The 16081-nt window shown below is 38.1% G+C and overlaps 1 protein-coding gene across 2 annotated transcripts in view; it reads right to left on the bottom strand.

Annotated features, from left to right (window-relative positions):
- Window positions 1-4079, bottom strand: part of LOC141760028 (NEDD4-like E3 ubiquitin-protein ligase WWP1) — a 37567-nt gene extending 33488 nt beyond the window's left edge. The window contains exon 1 of one of the 2 annotated variants that reach the window (XM_074622645.1): window positions 3848-4079. The gene's annotated coding sequence lies outside the window, so the exon portion shown is untranslated. Of the gene's footprint in view, window positions 1-2606; window positions 2770-3847 lie in introns of those variants that run through there. The other variant, XM_074622646.1, reaches the window with a different exon arrangement.
- Between the last annotated feature and the right edge of the window lie 12002 nt (window positions 4080-16081).

Below are 16081 nucleotides of genomic sequence, written 5' to 3'. Positions count from 1 at the left end.
ACGCCAGTAGGCTACATCTGCATGCCCGCAACATCAGTACCATCCAAGCGGGTGTTTTCCAGGGCTGTACCAAATAGTTCAAAGCTTCATTCATAATGTTGACATTCAAATTATTATTATTAATAACTTACAGAAACATGGCGTTCAATAGCCCATCTTCTCTTCCCCCCTCTCTCTCAAACAAACACAGCGGGCAACACAGCCCTCAGTACTTGTCTCTGTTAAAACACTTTTTTTATTTTTTATTCCCCGATGCTTAGGCCCGTTAACCAGCCAGTTGTCATTAAAACGACAGCCTGGCATGTTGCTAAAGCGATAACGAAATCCACCTGTTCTCTAGTAGCTGATGAGAAGGTACAATAGTTAGCTAGCTACCTTCAACATACATGCACAACGTCAAAGGTCAGAGGACATGCGCGCATTGTGAGAGCAGATGGTCGCCCTCATGATGCCACGGAGCAGAATGGAAAAATGCCGCTTTTTATTTTGGCACCCATGTCACTCAATCTAGCTCCGGTCCGCTTCTGTTGTGAGACGTCAGGAGACAAAGGCGACGGGATCGTTTCATTTCAAATATTGAATGATTTTTTGTTTACATGAGTGATTGTGTTGAAACACCAGATAATGTTGAAAAAAACATTTTTCAAGAAGTATATTCGAATTCAAGCATATTCCTTACCTTGAAAACATTAAAATTAAGCATTTGCCAAACTTTCAAGACTTTGTACGAACCCTGGTATTAAGGTTCTCTAATTTCACACACATAATTTACACACCGACATACAAGTGCAGACCCACATATACAGTGTTAGAGTTGCCTGCACTGGACTGCTCTGGGCACACCATGATGTCAGGGGGGGTGTTAGCTTACATGAACAGGACTGAAGTCTCCCTTCAAGCACACACACCAGCTCCAAAAAACTGGGCAAAAAACAAGTCATAACCTCAGGAACAGAAAACAAGACTAAGCTATAACACACACTCTTGTCTTGATTTGTTGTCTTAGTTTTCTATTTAGATCAAAATGAATGAACCTTATACATAAAGTACATTTAGATTGTATAACAGGAGGCAGGATAAGCTTAATTTATACTTGCAAGAGTTTTTGATCAGTCCAATTAGGCCACATAGGGATTCAGTGCAGCAGTCTACTGACCATCGGGCACCCCAAATTTGAGATAATTGCATAGTTTATCCTAGGTAATGAGACAGCGATTTTGCTTGCAAATTCCCTGCATGCAGTAAAAGCTGTTTAAACGTTACGTGAATGGCAATCTTTAACCTAGATCTACTTTATCTCAACAACAACCGGGAGCTGTTAAATTCTCACAACTTTTCTTTATGTTGGCATGACACACTAGCTTCACACAGTGACGGCAGGCTTCAGCTCCTACTTGCCCCACAGCTGCTTTCTTGCTTTTCAAAGGTCAATGTGTGAGTGAGTGAGAGTGTGTGTGTGTGTGTGTGAGAGAGAGAGAGAGAGAGAGAGAGACAGAGAGAGAGAGAGAGAGAGATTGAGAAAGAACACAAACAAGTATATTTCAGAGCCAGACAGCAAAAGTTGCTGCTCAAGTGACAGCTTCCTGTGAGTTATTCCCTCCCGGTGTGGCACTAATATATACAATATGTGACAGCCTGAGCTGTCAAACCACTGTTCATAGCTGAGAGACAGCAGGACGCTCACTAATGGCCCTGAAATAAAATAGCCAAGAGAGTACAGAAAATCTTTATCAGCCACTGAAACAAATAAAAGCCATGTTGACCATTTCTCTTTGAGACTGAGCCTATCTACAGAAAGGTAATGGAGGCAAACTGGGCCTTACTATTATTGATAGGGATTCCCATCAGGTAATAGCTCAGCCCAAGTTCACGTTAGGCCTATGGCACATTATGCTTACCATCCTCTGTCTTTGCCAGTCAAAGACTGTTACAGTGCAAGTGTTCACGTTGTTCTTGTTCAGTATTTATAGAAGGGGCGCTACTGATATGTTGAAACAGTGTTGTATTAAATAGCAGTGTGCCTCATGTCAGGCCTATGTTCACCTGTGTCTTAAACCAGGTATTGTGCATGACCAAAGAGACACCTTGTCGACAACAAACATTTAAAAGTTAGGTGTTTCTTTTTCTTTCCAGATTCACAAGATCAAAGTTCAGTAAACAAGGCCGTGGATTAATGAATAATAAATGAGCAGATTGCTCTTTAAACTCTTTAAACCATAACGTTACTGCGAACAACACCTTGTTGATGTTTCAAACACAGATCATCATGATATGGTTAACAAACGTCGGCTAACTTTTTATAATCCACTGACATGCTATATCGTTAATGCTAGCTCACAAAGTAAGAGCAACTTAATACTCAACTACTGGCCTTCCATCGTGTAGTAATCTACTAAACCTGAGCCAGTGTTTGATCATCTTATATGTGCACCAGAGCTATCCCACATAGGTACAGTATCTGTCAGATAAGGCTGGCTAACGACATGTAGCAATGTCGTTAGCCAGTAGCACCAGTCTGCAACGACAGCTGAAGCCAACTAGCTATCAATAAGCTAGCCAGCTAGCCACAGAAAACATCCCGTTTTTGTGTTGAGTTACTAACTTACCTGCTAGCTGACTGTCCTTCTTACTGCCGTCACGATGACTAACCAGTTAGCCAGATAGTAATACCCACACATAATATAAATAGTCAATGTTGGCTGTACAACTCACAGTAAAGCAGACACGGCTAGCTTAGCCAAGTAAGCTAATATCCAAGGCCTTTATAAAGAAGGCAAGGTCACGCGTCATATCTATGGGGTATTGCGCATGCGCAGTAAAGTCTGGCCTGCATTCGTCGAATTTTTTTTAAATTTATTATTATTTTTTATTATTTAAAAATTACAGTATACATAGTAACAGCAGAAAACATTAAAAACATTTACATACAAAAGAAGCATAGCGAAAACATAAACAAAGAGCTGTGACAAACATAAAAGAACAACAGAAATGAAACAAAACCAACATAAAATAAAAAAAAAAACACAATAAAAATAAATAACTAAGTAGATGATAATAAAAAAGACCACGCGAGAGTATGGCAATAATTTCACTTAAAAACATTAAAGATATTGCATACATTCATTGTTTTCATTGCTTTTGTTTTTTTGAGGAAGAAATTGTTGACAGATTTAATTCCATTTCTTTCATAAATACAATGCAATTAGGCTTTTTTTTTAGTAAATTTACACTTGTGAATGTGGAACTTCGCGAGAATTAAAATTAAAATACTAAGAAAAAATGCATTACTACCTTTGTCACTGTAATCATAGCAGCCAAATATAATATGTCTATAGTACAGTGCAAAATCTGAGAAAATGTTAGTAGGTATAAAATTATTGACATCTTTCCACAATTCACATGTAAATTAACAGGACCAGAATAAATGAGAGCACGTTTCAGGATGTGATTCGCAGAAGGAACAATTTACATCTATGTCACTCTTTAACTTTTGTAAGAAATGTTTCACTGGATAGAGTCTGTGGGTAAATGACACCTCTTTTAAAACTTGTCGAAACTGAGCCAATCGTAACGCAGGACCGCAGCTTGAGTCACACTGCGCATGTGCAATAACCCCCCTGTTGATGACGCGTGTCCCAGCCTCCTTTAATAGGCCTTGAATCCAACTGCTAGCCAGCTAGCCTGATGCTAACGTAATGTAGCATCAGTTAGCTCTCTGCTAGCTGTCCGCCATCACAGAGCTAACACTAGTCAAACTGTTTATCTGGATGTAGAAGACAGACTTGTAAAGAATGACATTAAAGTCTATCGTAATGGTTTTAAGTAACATAAGCAGCTGTGTTTTTACCTTGGCCGTTGCTCCGCTGCTGTCTCTCCTCTCTCTACGTCTCAGCGGTTCCTAGGTTACGGTTGTCGGAAGAATGCCCAACCGTACAGGCCCCGGTCTGCTACGGCTGTCTGGCCATCATCTCTGTGCAGAGGCTTCAGAGCAGCAACACAGACGGGGGACAGGCGCGCCACCACAAATACTGCTGTGTAATAACAACACGGGACACCACAGTTAAACCCTCACACTCAATACCGGGCATATATATGTATGCTGTTGTTTTTTTTGTTTTGTTTTTTATATGTTTATTAGGTTTTCTTATTTTCACTAACACAATAAGAATAAAAAAAACAACAACAACAACAAAGCAAACACTGGTAAAGCTCAGATCAAAACATAAAAAAATGTATATAGGAGGTCATATAGGAAATAGTCCATAGTGCAGGGAAGTCACAGGATATATGAGTTCATGTTCAAGAGACTCCTTGTGAGATAATGGAGAGATCAGGATATTGTGTCTGAAATACTGTTATTTTTTTTATTTATTTTTTTTATTTGATTTTTTAAAGGAAAAAAATAGTTACTTAAAGGTCCCATATTATAAAAAAAAGGTGAGATTTTCATTTTTTTTTATTATAAAGCATGCTTAAGTCCTATATACGTAAATAATGTGAAAGTATCAAAACACTCAATTCACAGGGAAATACACACAGCTCGTATTCAGAAACATTTGAAACAAGTCGTCAGGATTTCTGCCAATTGTGTCTGAATTACTGTTGTTTTTTTGGGTTGTTTTTTTTACAATATGTTTATTGGGTTTTCTTATTTTCACAAACACAATAAGAATAAAAAAAAAACAACAACAAACAAACAAACTGGTACAGTTCAGATCAAAAAAATATATAGGAGGTCATATAGGAAATAGTCCATAGTGCAGGGAAGTCACAGGATATATGAGTTAATGTTCAAGAGACTCCTTGTGAGATAATGGAGGAATGATCAGGTCCAATATAATTCAGATAGGGCTGCCAGATATTGTACAACTGATCTGCTTTGGCATGTAGAATATTTGTGAGATATTCCAAAGGAACCATCTCAAATATGACTCTTCGCCAGCCTTGGACAGAGGGTTTCTTATCACTGATCCACTGTAGTAATATATTTTTTTCTAGCAGCAAATGTAAGAATTTTATACAACCTTTTGTTGGCTGCAGTAGTTATATTTGTACTTGGGATTCCTAAAATCAAAGACATTGGATTCATTTCTAAATACTTATCAAATATCCTTTCCATTTCACATAATATTTCAGACCAGTACTTCTGTAATTTATGACACGACCAAAGGCAATGGGTCAAGGTACCTATTTCGGTTTTACATTTGAGACACAGAGCAGAAAGTGAGGGGTCAAAAAAAAATGTATGCTGTTGTTAGTGCACAACCTCGCTACCCAGACCATTATATGCACAGATCATGTTTTCTTTTACTGTGCTTATCATCTACATTATGTAATTTAAATATTCATATTGTGTGTAGTTTTTAAATTGCAGAAACCAAGTCATCTTGTCTACTTGTCAAAGTTAAAAGGCGAGTACATCATTGCTATATGTCATGTGAATTCTAACTTTGTTTTCCGATATCAATATTTCTTGAATTATTTTTATTTTGTATTTCTTTATTTATAAGATAAGATAAGATAAGATATTCCTTTATTAGTCCCGCAGTGGTGGAATTTGCAGTGTGCAACAGCAAAGGGGATAGTGCAAAAAACAAGATGCATCAGCTAACACGGTAAAAAAGAGCTAAACAAAGTGTAACAAAATATGAACCATTTAAATAGAAGGAAGTATAAAAATAGGAGCAGTATTGACAATAAACAGACTATTAACAAAATTGCACAAGTGGAAAATGATATTGCACAGTGAGAATGAATGAATGAAATTGCACCTACTATTCAATTCTCATATTGCAAAAAAAATGTTTTGTTACTGCTGCAGCAATATTGCTCACTAGTAACTTGTCATACAGAAATACCTATTTCATTTCATGTCATTCAGGACAGGCCATCTGTCTGCAGGACCCCTCTGATGAGGCCATGAGGATAAAGGACAAGTCTCCCCCTCAGACACATGACCTTGTGAGGACTAATGCAGTGTGGTCCTTCAGTGGGGAGGGGATGTGTCGGACCAACTGAAGGGGATCGGGGAGTACATGCTGCATTTCGGGAAGTCGGGGGGAAAGCGTTCAAGCGGCTGCTAGAAAATGATGACAACTACAATATCTACTTGTTGAAAAAGTGTGTGTGTGTGTGTGTGTGTGTGTGTGTATGTGTGCATGTGTGTGTTGTGCACAAACCAGCAGATGACGCCAAAGTACACTTAAGTAAACACTTTCTTTCAATACCTGCAGTCATTTCTAAGTGAAGTTGTTTAGTATAATGTTATAATACTGAATGTGTAATGATGCATGAATGTATTGTGTGAATGTATTATTGTGTTATATCTAATTTATCCAAAACTGCAGTGTTATGCAAATTCTATTAAATGCTCAACATGTCCTTGTAAAATGTGTTCAAAAACTCATATTTACAACCAATATGTCTCATATATTAATAATTTATGATCAAGTCTGCAAAATGTACAAACTTAGCTCCAATTCATTTAGTAAGAAGAATGGCGTCCGACTCTTTCGAGTGTCTTTTAGTACAACGAGCTACACTAACAAGCCAGGTATGGTGAGCGCAGACACCGTTACCTGCAAATTAGTGCTAACCTATAAATTGTCATTACATGCATTGTCCGGAGTTCAAATGAGAAAACGGATTTACGCTGTATTTGTAGGCCTTGGTCCTTGCCACAGTGCAGAGACGAGCCCATATGAGATACGATTCAATACGCTGCAGGAAGCAAACCTTTTTGCTGGAGGAGAGGGACACCAAATGGAACCAAATTTCACTTTGTTTGGCGGCCAACTCTAATCTGAGCATTTTGGAGTTTCCCCCCTTTGATTTGAAGAGAAACAACATCCTGAAGCACACATGTCATGTCAAATCAAATGCAGCCCCTGTGATCAGGACAGACTGGACAGATTTGTGCTTCTTCAAGTCTTTTTGGTCCCTTCAACTGCCCCCCCCCCCCCTTAGTGCCGTCATGTTTAAATAAAGTGTCCTCTTAGATGCCACTGTGGTAGATAAAACATGATAAAGTGAACTCCAGAGTGCCCTTCCAGTGGAGAAGACGAGATGCTGATATACTATGGGTTGATGAGGTGATTGTAGCTAGGTGATGAGCCAGGAGAGGTGATGAGCTGATTGCAAGCAGGTCTGGCTGGGTCCAGGTTAATGGCAGGACAGGAACAAGACTCACACACGCACATGCGCCGGTATGCACACACACGCACACACACACACACACACACACACACACACACACACACACACTGACAAACCGTGGACATGGAAGACACAAGAGGAAAGGGAAACACAAGGAAACACAAGGGAGAAACAGGAGCATTGCCATGGCCGCGACATCATTTGCATTCCAATATTCTTCCATCCTGATTAAGAGCACGTGTTTCATCATTAAACCATGGTGTAGACCTCTTTGACCGCCTAGTTCTAGTAGGATACAGTTTGACGCCCTGTTTCCCAGTTTCAGTTTGTACTTTGACTACATCCAGCAGACACAATGATACAGAACAAGCAACTTCAAAAGGGCACCCTAGAGGAAACTTTATCATGTTTTTTCTACTGGAAAAGGGCATCCTATATGGCACTTTATCATATTTTCTCTGCTGGACGGGCACCCCAGGGGACACTTTATCATGTTTTCTCTACTGAACGGCCCCCTAGAGGGCATTTCATCACGTTTTCTCCTCTGGATGGGCACCCTAGAGGGCACTTTATCATGTTTTCTCTATTGGACGGCACCCTAGAGGGCACTTCATCACGTTTTCTCCTCTGGATGGGCACCATAGAGGACACTTTATCACGTTTTCTCTATTGGACGGCACCCTATAGTGCACTTTATCATGTTTTTTCTACCATATGGGCATCCAAGAGGGAACTTTTGCAGCAATTTATTTAGGAACATGGTGTCAAAAAAACAGAAATTTGCCTGTATATTCTAAATGACGGATGTCGTGGATGCTATTACTCAAACCCTCCAGTTGCACCTTAATGTCATGTACTGTTGTCTTCTGTTGTCTTCTGTTACCTTACTTTGGGGTTTGTACCTGTGCTCATAATTTTGCACTTGCTAAGGCTGCAGTAATTATACCCAAAGATGAGAAAACACACTTACAGTTACAATTAATTGAGTCAATATCTGATTGCTGTCAAATTTCTGTGACTTTGGATTCATATAGAATTTCTTTAATCAGATAGAGCTCTCTCATGCAATTCACAAAATGATGGATACATTAATGTTAATAACACAAAACAATACAAAACATATATATGTAGTCACATGACGCTGGTGCTGAAACACTGGTAAAATGTCACAACAATGTCAGCAACATCAAAAATGAGAACAACAATAATGATAATGATAATACAGTAAGTATTGTTCAAAGGAATTCACATAACAATGAATGAATTTCAGAAGAAAGCTTAAGTATATGGTGGATAGTTTTTCCAAGCAGCTGCCTGTCACAAGAGGTATACAAGCTTGTTAAACTCCTACTAAAATGTGCGCTAACTGACTGAAGAGGCTGACTTTGTGAGATGATGCTTATTGTCCCACCCAAATGATACACCAGTCTGTGCGTTGAGGTGGTTGTTTAAACTGCTATAACATAATGGTGGCAGCGTGAGTGATGGTATCTCTGTTCATGGGCCTGTAGTGTGCGTTAGACTCTAACGTTAGAGTTTATTTTTGCATCTCAGTTCTGGTGTATTAGTGTTCTTTATGTTCTCTCCTAGTATTACAAGTTTGTCCTCCGGCAGAAGCAGATTGCATTGAAGAAGCGGCAGTGGCATGTGGCAGATGGGTCACAGCAGCCAGACTGGGGCAGGCAGCTTTGTGTAAGCTGAGAGCACTTAGGCTTCACAGGTTTGGGTACCACTTGAGGAGAAGAGGGACCATCTTTTGGAGGAACAGGGACTTTGGGCTTCTTCTGGAAGGTGGAGAGAACAGAAAGAGGATGGTAGGTGAATGTGGGAGCATTAAAATCAAGTGATACAGTATTATGGCCTATATCACCTTCTTCTTCTGATGTCTAAAAAGTGTTTTTTTGTTTACTGGAAGCTTTCTGAATAGCTCAGAGCTGAAACAATAACACATTTATTGAAGGTTGCACTTTTTTCTTTGTACACATGAACAACTATGTCCCAAATCAGTGAAACCAAGAATGAAGACTATTCTACATTGTGATTTATCAGATGTGTGGCTTTGTGCAAACAGTAGCTGAACCTTTTGACTTTTTTTTCAATGAATTCACAATTGAGATCATAAAAACATGTTGGAAAAAAAAAAGAAAAAAAGTGCAGTGTATCACAAAATAATTTACAAAAATAACTAAATACTGTATTGCTAAGCATACATGTTTCCTGTTAACTATAAAGTCATATGCTGACTCATGTGACTGGAATATAAACCACACAGCTCTTACCGGGACAATAATCCTTTGTCGTTCATACTGTCCTCTCCTCGCAAACAGTGGTCTCTGTCTGCCTCGGTTTAAAGACCCTGTAGAAACAACACCAAGACTGTGTTTAGGAAATAATCTCTGCCACAGATTGCTTTTGTGTTCAATCTAAGGTCACCATTAGTCCCAGTTTGTGCCTCACGTGTATTACCATTACTGTGCATTCGAGTCACAGAGTTAAGCATCAGTTGTTTTTTTAAATAAATAACCAACGATCTTTGAAATATTACCAGAATACTTAAGGTATCAAGAGCAAAAGTATTCATTATACAGAATGGACCCTGTCAGTGTTACATTATATATCATTTATTCATTATTATTAATGCAAGTACGTAAAAGCAACATTTTAATGTTGTAGCTGGTCGAGATGGAGCAAACGCTAACTGATTATTAGATTGTCTGGTAGTTTAATCAGTAGTAATGCATCATATTTTATAAAGGTATTATATAATTTCTATGTAAAATTAAAGAGGCCCCGCATACATTTGGACATGTGTAGCCGTCAAATAAATGTAGTGGAGTACAAGTATAAAGTAGCATAAAATGTAAATAAAGTACAAATACGTCAAAATTGTACAGTAGTTGAGTGAATGTACTTAGTAACTTTCAACCACTGCTTGAATGTAATGGTAATACATGAAAGGCACAAACTGGGGCGAGGTCACCATATGCACCTGTTGATTACAGAGACACAGTATTAATCTCTACAGCATCATCATAATGTATTGTAAATATCTCCTAATCACTAGAAAACAAAGCCTGTTATGCCAAGATCATAATATAATTGTTCTGTAATCATAAGACAACAAACATACAAACAATTTCAATGTAGACCACTCCAGCTTTCTGTCACTTCCTTCTCTGTCCACCAGAGGTCCTCATTGAACTCCCCTATAGGGAGCCTAGTGTCTTAGTCTTGCTACTCGCAGCCAGCTGCATCTCATCTAGAGTCTCTTTGTACATATATAGGCTACACTACTGTATTCTGTATATGGTGTAAAGTAAACAAGTTTTAGCATGCAATGCAATGTTCCCCATTTCACATATTTCACTAGACCTTTAAAACCTAATTTACTACAGTCACACGGATGATGATGGATTAATGCCTGTAAAAAGATTTAACGCCCACATTACAACATTAAAACTAGATTAAACATGTACAACACAGGGTTGCACAAAGGAAATGCATGTGTTGTCTCTTTATGTTACACAAGGAAAACAAAAAAAACAACAAAAAAACAGTATAGCCTAGTGCATTCCTGTAGTACATTTTTTTTTTTTTTTTAAATTTGCATCAGGAGGAATGCAGCAACAACAAAAACACAAGTGAATTCTCTGGGCTGATACAAAAAATAAAGAATTGATCACACAAAAAGATTTGACATCAGAGTAAAATTATCCAGCAACTTTGACAGTGTTTGAGCATCAAGCATTATTGATGTAAACAATAAATGCATACAGGATACAGGCTATATGTACCCAAGTATTTGTGGTGGGAAAGAGGATTTGCTTTGTTTTGTATCTGTTTATTATCATATGTAGCCTATTATTAGCTTCCTGGTGATGCAGACTCTAAATCAGCACAACACAATGTGTTTTAGAGGAAGTTTTTCAAGTGATCCACTGAATCCAGACAGACCCAGAGAGTTTAATCCAGTCAGCTAATGGAGTAACTACATAAGGTAGCTACTTTTTCTGCCAGTGTACACTGACAATTTGTAGGCAATTTGTAGGCTGCTACAATAGGATGTGGGCAGAACCAGCCCTAAGCATAGGCGGTATAGGCAAAATGCTAGGGGTGCCATCCGTCCATAGGGCGCATCAAATGAGGAAGAAAAATGAACCAACTAACTAATTTACTAATACTAACCATTATTTCAAAATATTACACAAAAAGCCTATAAAATAGGCCCTACTTTCTGGGTTGTCCGCAGCATCACCCTAATACCTAATAAATAGCTAGAGTTAACGTCAGTTACTCCCACCTTATATTAATTAAGGGAAAGTTGGAAAGACTATTCAGGGAATAACAATCAACATAATTTTGAGAAATACAGTTTATACAGTGTAATCTGTATAGTTTAACCTCAAAGACATACAACTAAGCATTTTCTGTGTGAGTGTTTGAACACAATGATAGGTGGTAGAATTGGCTGCCATGCAATGATATAAGAAACATATATATGTGCACTTATTAATAATATAATTGATATATATTCACTAATATGGACAAGACTATAATATTAAATTTAATGCAAGAAGTCAGAGTGTTACAATTGCCCCCCTTGGTTTACATTTACATGAAAGCACCAATTAACATTGACTTATTTATACTGACAACCATTAGAGAGAATTAAAATATTTAGGGTTATGGTTTGGTGAAAATAACACTGGAATTTTCATGCTACGTTCACACTTCAAAGTACGCAAAAGCCAGCGTGGCTAGTTACAGGTTGATGGTGAGTTGCCGTTGAAGTGTTGCTCAAGCACTTGTTGACGTACTTTTGTCATTAAATAGCACTGGGAACAGGTTAACAACATTTTTTTAGATGGAAAGGAACAATGTGAAACAAAAACATAAGATTGGTTGATGCTTCACCGCGTCATTGGAGCGCTGAAGTTGAACAAAAGTTGAGACCAGCTCAACTTTATTTGAAGCGCGTCACGCCCGTCAGGCAGCGACAAGTGTCGGGCATCAGTTTGTAACTTTGTGTCACCGGCTTCCTTTGAAAATGACTTGTAGAATGTTGTGGTGTCGCTCTTAGTGTGAACACAGCTTCATATAAGTAAAACACAAATATAGAAACAAAATGTAAGAAAGCTTTAACTCTCATGAGGATGTAGTTACCGTTACCGTTAAATAAATAAAACAGACAATGCAATAAATAAATGAAACAATAAAATAATATTAACTTATAATTGCATGTTCAAATATGTGAAGTAGAGTGTAGTTATATCATGATAAACCAGCTGGCCTGCTGGTACTGTAACATTCTTCAGGGTGGCAGCAGAGGACCATTTATAAATGACCCCCCCAACGGGGTCGGGACCCCTAAGGGGGGGCCCAGAGTTATAGAAGAGGGGGCGCGGCGAGGATAAATATGAATAATGCATGGTTCTGCACTAGCCTGGAGGGGGGCCTTGAAAATATTTTCATCTACAAAAGGGGGGCCCCTGCAGAAAATGTGTGGGAACCACTAGGTTAGACGGATCGGCACAGCTTGCTCCCAACAGCATAACACATAACACATATCTGCAGTTATACCAAAACTAGAATGGATTCCTTACAATAGAAAAGATCTGTCGGGCGCCTGGGTTAGCTCAGTTGGTAGAGCGGGCGTCCATGTATCAAGGCTTGGTCCTGACCGCGGCGGCCCGGGTTCGAATCCGGCCTGTGGCCCTTTCCGCATCCACTCTCTCTCTCCCCCCTTTCCAAGACTTTATCCACTGTCCTCTGAATAAAAATGGAAAATGCCCCCAAAAAAATAACTTTAAAAAAAAAAGAAAAGATCTGTCATAATCCCATACTCTAAATGGTCATAGGGAATAATTAATCTATAAATGGTCCTCTGCTGCCACCCTCGGGAATGTACAGTACCAGCAGACAGCCTTATTAAACAGCTGATATAACTACACTCTACTACATGTATGAATAATAATAATAATAAAAAATGAATAATAAAATGTGTGCACACTTGGGATTTTGTTAAGGCTACCCAAACAAACAGAAAAGGAGATCAGTGCTTGATTAGTGTGGTCTGCCCCCCCCCCCCCCCCCCCCTCTTTACTGTCTGGGTGATTACAACTGAGATGTGCTGCTGTGAAACACACATGGAGGAGATCAAACTTCACCATGTCTTTAAAACAGTGTGACGCCACCAGGCGTTTATTAAACGAGTGGTGTCGAATATAACTGGCTTATTAAACGACTGGAGGCGTTTACAGTATTTAATGGGACATTGAGACGCACACTGAGCTCAGCAGCTTACCATAAAATCCAGCCCCATGATACACAGACTTATATTCACATCATGTACAGGATTTCACATTTTGGCAACAACAAGATCAGTTTAACTTCAGTTCTGACGACAAAGAACAGTTGAAACTAATTTCATGTTCAGACTGAAATCCATCTGTTTTAATTCCTCTAGTCATGCGTAAAACTCTACTAAAAAGGCATTTTAGTAGCCTGCTTTATGCCAAATAACAATTTACATGCTCACAATTCTTCAAAATGTATGTATAATTTTGGCACATTAAAGTTCAGTTAAATAATATTTAATCGTTTATGTTGTGCAGTACTTTTATTTCTTTTTTTTCTATGGGAATATGTATTATATATAGGATTATCTAAGTCTGTTATTGTTATATGAATAATATGAATAATATTAATTGTAAGTGGCTACTCTAACTTACTATATTCCTAAACCTCCTTTTATTATTAGAGTTTATTGTAGGTTAGTCTTCATTATTGACATATACATTTCTGCTTTTATGATCTCTTTTATCAGACTGAAAGAAAACAACAGTAGCATTGATATAAATAACTGTAGTAAAACTCTACTAAAAGGGCATTCTAGTAGAAATCCTGCTATATGCCAAATAACAATTTATATGCTCACAATTCTAAATGTATGTATCATTTTGGCACATTAAAGTTCATAGTTAAATGGTATTTAATCGTTTATGTTGTGCAGTACTTTTATTCCTATTTTTTTCTATGGGAATATGTATTGCCTCATTTTTTGATGTTTTAATGTAAGATTATCTAAGTCTGTTATTGTTATATGAATAATATGAATAATATTAATTGTAAGTGGCTACTCCAACTTACTCTATTCCTAAACCTCCTTTCATTATTAGAGGTTATTGTAGGTTTATCTTCATTATTGAAATATACATTTCTGCTTTTATGATCTTTTTTTATCAGACTTACAGAAAACAACAGTAGCATTGATATATAACAGTAGAAACTATGTGTCCATTGAAGCAGCTCATCCATCTCATGCACCCACTCACCTGTGTTGAGGGGCTGGATTCTCTGGGGGGTTTGTTGGGCCCTGCTGCTGACAGACACATTGCTGTGTGCAGTCTGAAGATCCTTGCGGTTGAAGAGTCCAGCACTGACAAAGGCCAAATGCAGCATGCACAACCATAAGACTGCCAGCTTCATCCCGGCTGTGACCGGCTGTCTCTCCTCCTCCTCACGGTGGAGGAGATGGAGAAGAAGAGTGAGGAGATGAAGAACCAGCTGCAGCCGGTAGGCTACATCCAACTAGTTGAGCGTCTTGTTCTGTGTCTCTGCTTCTCTCTCCTCTCGGACTTTAACTTATTAGAGAGGCAGCTGTTCACAGCACACGCCCCCATTTGATTCACGCCTCTCAGAGGTATAAACAGTGACTACGTCGTTTTATTGGGGATTTCACACTTACACTGACTGATTCTTTTCAGTTTTTTAGTGTCTGGCTTTAAAGGTCCCATATTATAAAAAAGTGAGATTTTCATGTTTTTTTATTATAAAGTAGGCTTAAGTGCTATATAACTGTTAAAGTGTATGTGAATGACATCAGCTGACAGGAAGTACACATGGACCCAAGCTTTTGCCTAGCAACGCAATCTGTTGCAATTCCATCAAAATGCGCTAAAACGGAGCGTTTCAGACAGAGGGTGAATACAGGCATATTCAGGCTGACAGTATGAAGAAAATAACGTGTTTTTTTTTTTAACATTACAGCATGTAAACATGTTCTCATAGAAACACAAAATACAAGTATGAACCTAAAAATGAGCATAATATGGGACCTTTAAGTCAAGCAGGTTAGCCATATACTGGATATAGGCCTACAATAGCATTTATTACATTGGGGCCTACTTTATATTATAGCTACAATAGTCTAAATCAATTATTCCTTCCTGTATTTGTATTATTGCTGTATTCATGTCCCCAAATAATTCAAATTAAATGATTTACAAAAGTGTACAATTTAACAAGAAAGTTTCAGTGATATTATAATGACACCATGCATATAATACTCTTAAACAACACAGCTAGACTATTATGAAAAGAATATATTTTCTGAGGTTTTCTCTGGCCTTTCTTAAATAATGTAATACACTTTGGACCGGGTCTCATATACAGCCCATGTGATATTATCATATAGTAAAATTTTTCCATCCAACTATTCTAATTATATGATGCCCTGATGCCTATATAGTAAATGCCTATTTTCCCTAAACGCTTGGGTTAAGTACAGGGCACCGGAGATCTCTCTTGTGCTTAACATGCAATAATATCCACTTTCCATGCGGATAAAGCTAATCAGATTTCAAGGGCAGCAGCTTGGCTTTAACTAAAGCTTTACATTGCACTGTTATGTAACTGTAATTGATGGTGGGAGGGATTCAATACTTCATCAGAACATGCTGTGCTTCAGGGCTTTCTCACTTATTCCTGTGTTCCCTCTGTCCATACAAAAAGTAAGCCAGTTATAACTGGTCACCCAGCACCAAATAAATTATTAATTGATTAGATTAATAAAATGATTTATATTGTGATTGTATGATTTGGAATATGAAGTTCAGAGTAAGGGCTGCTTATTATTACTGCTTAT

The sequence above is a fragment of the Sebastes fasciatus genome, chromosome 21 (assembly GCF_043250625.1).
Source record: "Sebastes fasciatus isolate fSebFas1 chromosome 21, fSebFas1.pri, whole genome shotgun sequence".
Classification (NCBI taxonomy): Eukaryota; Metazoa; Chordata; class Actinopteri; order Perciformes; family Sebastidae; genus Sebastes; species Sebastes fasciatus.
The sequence above is the reverse complement of the archived record's forward strand: the minus strand, read 5'-3'. Positions and strand labels throughout refer to the sequence as shown.